The 8,443-nt window shown below is 39.3% G+C and overlaps 1 protein-coding gene across 4 annotated transcripts in view; it reads left to right on the top strand.

Moving 5' to 3' along the window:
• Window positions 1-8,443, top strand: part of LOC109859148 (beta-1,4-glucuronyltransferase 1) — a 32,334-nt gene that overhangs the window by 6,038 nt on the left and 17,853 nt on the right. Inside the window, exon 3 of one of the 4 annotated variants that reach the window (XM_020437107.1) lies at window positions 3,021-3,298. The exons of 2 other annotated variants lie outside the window; for them this stretch is intronic. The gene's annotated coding sequence lies outside the window, so the exon portion shown is untranslated. Of the gene's footprint in view, window positions 1-3,020; window positions 3,299-5,654; window positions 5,674-8,443 lie in introns of those variants that run through there. One more of the 4 variants, XM_020437108.1, reaches the window with a different exon arrangement.

The following is an 8,443-nucleotide window of genomic DNA, read 5'->3' as shown; positions in this document are numbered from 1 at the left end:
ATATATATGTTTTTCTATAGAGGCTTTTTATATTCTAATCAGTATATATTCTTATCAATATTACTATTTAGAGGATTTTTTTCTTAAAATAAGAAACTCTTCTTGGCGCCTATTTTAGTATAAAATATACTCAAAGTAAGTGGGATATCCTCAAAACAAGAATACAATTTTTTCGGTGAATACACAGACGAGAAGGAGTTCAATGTGAATCGGTGCTTGTCGCGTGAGAGGAAGAGCGAAACGTTGAAAAAAACAAATACGCGCAATGCAAATAAGCAAATAGCAAAACCTTAGAGCTCTCTCGGACTCTTATCGCGCATTGCTTACGTGATAACGCAAATGTCGATTAACGACGGTCGAGAGCGCGTGCCGTGCAGGGTTGTACATCGTAATCGATAATGTGCAGGGATCGTAAGGTCTTGTCGAAGTAATCACAGACGGTCGATAAGCTTTAACACCTGCACTCTGCAATTTGACGTATAGATATGAACAGGTAGACGCGCGATAATCATAACAGTTCACTACCGAAAACCGTCGCGGGATCGATCGTCCTCGTTGCACCAATTTTAAATTTATGCGGAACCGACACACGAGCGACCGTGCGAAATCACACACAGCTGTTCGACCACCTTACCGTACACGCGTTTTGCTATATTCAATAAAATACACAATAATTCTGTAAACACCGCCGCGGAACCAACCGGTTTGTGTTTCTATCGCTCTCGAAATATTTCCTTTTATTTCAAAAAAATAAAGTTTATTCATTTTTCCGTTGGATGTAAATGAAAAAAAAAAAAAAAAAAAGAAAAAGAAACGTGTGCCGGATAACGTTTACGTAACATACGCCGCTCACACATAATCTAAATTGCGAAAAATACACACGTTATTAAAAATCTTCACGTGCATTCGACAGACAAAAGTAAACTATTTGAATTTTTTACATTTTGTACGTAGCTGTGTGAATAATTTCAAACGATCGACATATGTGCAAGTTAATATTAATGTTAAATACCGTATAGGAATTTAACATATTTGAATTTTTTACATTTTACACGTATCTATTTTAATACTTCAAAACGATCGACATGTGTGTGCACGTTAATATTAATGTTAAATCCCCATGATATTTAACATTAATATTAACGTGCGTTTACGTCGATCGTTCTAAATTATTCACACAGATACGTGTAAAATTAAAAAAAATTCAAATAGTTTATTTTTGTCTGTCGAATGCGCGCGATATCGAAAGTGTATTTTTTTTTTTTTTTTTTGTTCTCATTCTTTTTTTCTATTTTGTTGAATATACTTGTGTGTGCGCAAACAATTTCAACAAATGAGACATCGCAATTTTCAAGAGCAAAATGTTCAAATCGTTCATCGAGGCGTGTTTCGTCGATGTTGAAAGCAGAACACGGCGCGAACTACCACCGTCTAAAGTAAAGCGCGTCGCGCTAGTCGCCCTAAGCGTAATTAAATATTAATCCGTCTTATCTAGGCGCACTCTCCTATATGCGCGCGTACAAATCGCGTGTATATCCCGGTTACAAGAATGACGCAGAAGTTGTGTGTGACATCCTCGAAACGGCCTTGACGAGAGCGCTCGTGACGAGGACGATCGTAAGTGAGGTGAAAGCACCGATCGGCCTTCCGACTGGAAGTCACGCGGAGTGAGACGTCGATGATCGTTCGCTTCTCTCGAGGACTCGTCTCTCGCGTTATCTCTCCGCGAGGAGAACGTGAAAGAGGGTCGTGAAAGACGAGGTCGAAAGACGGAGAGAAAATAATTTAAGAAAAATTGGAAATTTTACATTTCGAAATTATTTTCGTGTCTTTTTGAATGTAAATAATATTGTGTCTTTTGGAAATCGCGCGAACGGAAGGGAAATAAGAAAACGAGGTCAATTTTTTTTTATTTACACATAATTGCGTGTGTGCAATCTCTCTATTTGAAAGCGAGCCAATTGACTAATCGCGAAAAACAATTTCAGAAACCGTGGCTTATCGATAGAATCACTTGAGGCGAGGAATGCAAAATGACGCAAGATTGCATCATGGGATCGATCGGGGATTGAAGTTGGATGTCGTTGCAACACCGCTTGCAACTAATGACTTCGCGGATTTCGCGCGCTTGATCATTTGGCTGTCTCCCTCGGATATAATCCGTCTTAATTAAGACCGACCGAGCGTTTAAGCGCAATCTTCTTTAAGGAACTCTCATGGGCGCTCGAGTTGACGTGGCGAAACTAGGTGTACATTGAATATACTAACGTTACTCTTGTTTCGGTGTTTCATGTTAAAATTATTTTATACTGAAGTATATAGAACAAGAGATGCGCGCGCGCGCGTTTAACGAGCGGAGATAGAATTGAGCGAGGTTGTAAATTAACTCCGGCGCGGTAAATAGGTCTCGCGACCGAATCTATGGAGGTAAACAAGTATATTTAGCTAAAAGAGTGTAACGACACACAAACTCGGCGGGTCTTTCTAACATTAGCACGCCCGTCGCCGGCGTGAACGATCTCGCTGTGAAAGTTCGGGCAGCTTTCGTCGGTCGCAAGTGACTGTCTTGTGTGTCGGTAGTGGTCGAAAGTAAAATCAGAGCGACTTGCGTCGCGCATCTTATTGTTTGATATATATATATATATATATATATCTTGCGCAACTTGGCTGACGAACGAGTGCGCAAGCATTTTTTGTTTGATTTAATATATCAAATGATGAACAAAGTGCAGAATCTAGAACGTAGTACACGAGAAACAAATTGTTCGAACGTATCCTATGTATCGTATTATTAAACGTTAAAACATTAATTACATTGTAATTGTGTTTATTACAATTACAATTTAGTATTTTTTACTTTTAATTGGCTAGTTTTGATATAATTTAATTTGAATTTTTTCGACGTATTAAGAAACATTAATTAAAATGTTAATTAAAATGTGAAATGTTGACGTGTCTGTCTTGTTTTTTTTTTTCCTGAAAAACTACATTTGAAATATAGTTTCGTATTTTGTTCGCAGTTTTGTCATTTTACTTGCGACGTCGCCGTTTAGAAATCCAAAAAAAAAAAAAAAAAAGTAATGATGTACACGGAGGGATAATACTTGCGTATTATCTGAAGATCGCGATTGAGAAGCGCGAAAATGCATAAGCTTGTTGAAGGCGAAGAAGAGGCGGATTGACGGAGACGTGAAAGTGCTCGAGACGAGTGTCGCTCCGCGTTCACTCGATGCATCGAATTCTTCAATCTCGATCTGCACATCGTATCTTTAGAGTCTTTAAAGGCTGCGAGTGTCAGGTAAAAATTCACTAAATGTATTTGTGCCGTGCGTGCGTCTCGTGATGTAATTTTTTTTTTTTGGAAAATCACGATTTTTATCTTCCGGCTTGTTTTGTTTCCGTTAAATTGACGGGGGGATGTTTGAAGGAAACGTTTTCAAAAAATAATTAACCTCAGAAACGCTCTCAAGAATTTTTAATTATATTTTACGCTTATTTTTTTCTTGTAAGATAAAATTTTTTACTCGGAACACATTTTTTTCCAAATAGATTCCATTTCTCAAATCCGTCGGTTGTTTTTCATCCGCGCGAGGAAATTTCGCGCGAAAGAAAGTGTCATATTCACGGAGAATCGAGGTTTGCGCGGCGGTCTCTCTCTCTCTCTCTCTCTCTCTAGTTACGTTACATAATGTGCTAATTCACCGAGGATAGTAGGAGGCGCGTATTTACAGGGGGTGGTTATAGAGTTGAGCGACCGGTCAAAGCAACATCTTTTTAGCGCGAGAAAGAGAGAGAGAGAGAGAAAGACGAGGTATACGTCGCAAGAACGGAACTCTACACTCGCAATCGATATCTTCATGATGGAGTGTGAAATTACGGAAAATGTCCTTGTGTGATATTTACTCTGAGAATTGAATAAGAACACGTAATTGAAGTGCTTGTTTACAAGCGACTAATTCAACTGTCACGTTCAAGTTTTCTCATGCCGGTTCACGTCGGGAGGTTTTTTTTTTTTTTTTAACAAAAATAACTAGCTTTACACCGTTTTGTTTCAGTCAGAAGATCAGATATTAGGTGACAAATTGAAAATTTTATTTTAAATTTTAATTACAAACAATGTTTTTATGCGACAGCAATACTCATTGTTAAATGTATTGTTGTTTACAAATTGCGAATCAGGTGTTTTCGAGTGTGGCATTCGAGTTACCTTGCGTATTAATTGTATTCGTACACGAAATTTTACGTCACTTCACTAGCGCGCCTTGACCCAATAGATGTTCCTAGAAATAGCATGTGCTAATACGTGACTTACAACTTCTATTGTGAGTGTGAAAAACAACTACGTATATATACATCTTAATATATATATCTATATCTCTTCTCATAAAGAACTAAATACTTTTCTTCTCCGACATGTTTGCGCATTAATCGCCGTGGAATCCGATGACCTGACTAGAAGGCTGTGACCTCAGGGAAACGTGCCCCGTTGAAGTTGTTTACCTGCAATAAAAAAGCGACAAGAAGCGAAGAAAACTTAGCGTGTCGCTGAACGTTGCGGGGATACAAGTTTTAGAAAGAGAAGAACAAAAAAAAAGAGAAACAATTATCCCTGCCCGTTTCTTCGTCTTGTGAGAAAGAAACGTTTTTGTTGTTTGTATCCTCGCGAAAACGCATCACGATTCACCGCCGTCATTATGAATTCGCGTTTTCGCGACGAATCAATCCTCCGTGACCGTTCGCGAAGACGGAGTTACAAACCGCAATTTAACTCTCTCGCTCGCAATCGAGAAACGTCGATTGTGAGAAAGAATGAGGCAGCGAGAAACACAAGTATTTTATTTTTCGAGATTTTTTTTTTTTTTTTTTTAATTTTTTTTTAATGAAAAACCAACGAGAAAACTTGGCTTTTAAATAATAAGAGGTAAAAAAAATTACGTGAGTGCAAAGAAAAAATAGCGAGTAGAATTAACGTAATGAAAATATGTACGTACGTTGAAACAAAGATATGAGGAAAATTTAATTTCCCCCCGATGCAAATCTCGCGCTATATACACACACACACTCGAAAAATGTTGTGTGTTATATTGTAGAATATTGTAATGTGCGCGGATGTATCTACGTTGTGATTTTCACGACGGGGAATTTATGTTAATTTATGGTAAGGTAATTTTGCGCGCTTCGACCGCAAAGGTAAATTGCAACTGTGTTTATTGAGATTTTCATTGCTAATTACGCATTGAGGTAGAATTTGCGATTTCATAGAACTTTGTTATTGAAAATAATCCCGCTTAATTCTCGTTAGTTGAACTTGATTGAAAGCAAGTTTATTTATCAATTGCTCCTCATTGCGCGTGCGTGCGTGCGTGTGTGCGTGTGTCTATATACGTGTCACAAAATGATAATAGACAAAATGAAATAGTGCTAGTTGACTAATAATTCGATAGTTTTTCGTCCGAAAGAGAGAGAGAGAGAGAGAGAGAGAGAGAAAAATGGCGAACGGACGGGGAAAAACCGTGAACTTGCACGTTCGAATTTGCACGCGGAGAAAACGTCTCACCTCGATCGGCCACCGAGATAGTGACAACGGCGACGACGTGGTGGTGCGTTCGCGACTCAAGGTTGTCGCGGTGGACTTTCTGCACAACCGGTTTCGCCAGCCGCGACATTAGTCAGGTACCTATATATACGTGACTTTCCTTACGCGAGAGTGTGCGCAAGCGAGTGCACCGGCGCGTGAACTTCCGCGAGGTTTTCGCGAAAACGCACGCGGGAACCTACATCGGGAACATTGTTAATTTCTTTCGATTTCAAATTGCGTTTCGATCGACGTAGAAAAGCGCTTAGCCCTCCGTCAACTTATTTTCAAATTCTCTCTCATACGATTGCTTTTTGACAAAAAAAAATTCCGTTTTTTTTTTCCCCGACACGGAGAAACAAACTTCCGAGTTGAATCAATGATATAATATTTTCAGCTTACGTGAGGGGGTGATTCAAACCAGTCACGCAATTTCCGTCTCAAAGACCGCGTCCCCTCGCGGTAGCGTCAATTTTATTTTTCCCCTATTTTTATCACCCCTCCCGCATTCAGCTGTACGTTTTACGAGAAGAAAGAAAATAAATAAAGGTGTGTACATACTCCCTTTGTACGGGGGGAATCGGGTGCGTGACTCGTGTTCCATCAATTTTACGATTGAGGGGAGCGTTAAGTATCGCGCGTTCTAGATTTTTTTTTTTAATTAAACAGACGTGTACAGACGCATTTCGTAGTTCGTTAGTGAAGTATAACGAAACTGTGCGTGCGTTCTTCTCGTTATACACCCATCATCGGTCGTATACACACCCACCGTTCGAGCGGAAAACTCCGGGAATCGTCGTAATTAGCGCCAAGTAATTCCGCGAAAACGTATGGGCGGGTGTGTGTGTGCATGCGCGCGCAGATGATTTATCGACCACCAATTTTAAAATGGAAAACGATAATCTACGAGCAGAATGTGCGCCTCATTAACAATGGTGTTTCCGTTGTTTGGCGGATATGATAGATGCGATCGTCGCTCGCGAATGAGCAATTTTATAAGATTCCGCCGCCGCGCAATCAATCGCGCTTGTAAAAAAAAAAAGATTTTACGCGCGCCGGTTCTCGACTTCTTCAAACTCGCGAGAGGAAGTGGGATGTGTCCCGTCGTTATAATTCGCGCGCAAAAAATATGCGCGGCCTATATTACATAATCTCCGGTGTGTTCGTTTAATTTTTGCCGCGCGCTTAAGTCTATTAACACTCGTGGAACAACCGGAGTGTACATCCAGTTTAACCACGTCCGTTACTTCGTCGGGAAATAAAAAATTTACTATTATATTTTGAATTTCTTTAATATTGAAATAATTAGGGTAAAAGACCCAATTACCGTCACCCTAAGCTATTTTATTTAAAATATTAAATAAATTCTAAAAAGTTTTGCATGAAAACAATCTAACATAGAATTTTAAGTGCAATTAATATAACAAAAAATCCAGCACTCAACATTCTTGTCTCATTTCTTTCATTTTAGGGGGTGACGGTAATAGCTCTCCTCGCATCGTTCTTTTTTAATTATTAAATTTATAAATAAAAAAATAGAGATTTTGAGAGGCGGTATTATTTTGTTCCTTATATCAGAGACATCGAATAATACCAGATAAGAAGAAAAACACATGTTTTTGATAAATAAGTAGTAAAAACAAATCGCTAACGCCAGAGTTTATTATTCAGGTGACAGTAATTGGGTCTTTTTACCCTAATTGACAAAAATCCATGCAATGTTTCAGCTTCGCGAGGATTTTCAATATTTCGCACTTAATTGTTTTTTTTTTTATCTTTTTTGTTACAGAGATAAAACTACTCAAAATCGCAAATATAAATTGCAATTCCGGATGTGTGATTCTTTTAGCGTTTGAAGTGACTGATGTTTGATGAACGATAAACGCGTAATTGTTACGTTGCTTGATGTTACCGCAATGAGAGATAAGAATATTTACTCGTCGCGCAAATGGACATTTATTTTCCGAACATTCGGTGACGTTTTCGAGGTCGGTATTGGGAGTTCCACGGGACCAGAAGTCAAAACAGCTCGCTCGAATTGACAGACTTGTTTGTTCGACGGAAACGATATGTTTATATTTCTGTACGTGTTTGCGCATACATATCGCGAAAACGATCGACGTTAAACGTCCAAACAACGGCGAATTGTACGCGTCACCGGCACGTACGCATCGATCCGTCACGTGCCGATCCGCGTCCCTAATCTGTGCAGCAGTTGGACGACAATTCGCTTCGAGTGCACCTTAGCCTTCGCGAGCGTCTAATCGCGCGCGCGACACTACAACGCGGCTAGTTTTATTTCCCCTTCGATATATCGAGATTGATCGACTTTTCGTGCTCGTAATAAGACGACGCTCTCTCTCCTCGGGAGGAGACGAATTCGTGTCGTGTTTTCGATCGCTATCGATCATGCACATTCAACAGGATTGTCGTTTATATATGTTCAAAAAACCACGAAAGAATTCACCGGAGACTCTTTCGCGGCCGAGAGATTTATGAGGATATATTGTTGTTTTGCACACGAGGCAAACGACCGGACGAGTACCGCTGGCCGGACGTTCATTAAAGAAATAATAAAAAAAAAAAAACAATTTATAACACCGTGTTGACGTAAAGTTGAAAACTAACAATTAAGGATTATATCCTGAAAATACTTCAAACACATTGAGAATTTTTACGATTTAATATCCGCATATAATCTGCAATGAGAATTATTTCCTTCAGCTTACTGTGTGTTTAGGAATCTAGCTTTGCGCCGGCTTCCCAAGGTAATCCAATTTTCCGCCGTTTTATCTGACACATAATGGTCTGATCTTTTTTGCAACGTTTTCTTGCGCGCGTTCGATCGCACTTCCCGGCTTTTGAATC

The sequence above is a fragment of the Pseudomyrmex gracilis genome, unplaced genomic scaffold (genome assembly GCF_002006095.1).
Source record: "Pseudomyrmex gracilis isolate BER0280 unplaced genomic scaffold, ASM200609v1 scaffold_243, whole genome shotgun sequence".
In the NCBI taxonomy this organism is placed as follows: Eukaryota; Metazoa; Arthropoda; class Insecta; order Hymenoptera; family Formicidae; genus Pseudomyrmex; species Pseudomyrmex gracilis.
The sequence above is the reverse complement of the archived record's forward strand: the minus strand, read 5'-3'. Positions and strand labels throughout refer to the sequence as shown.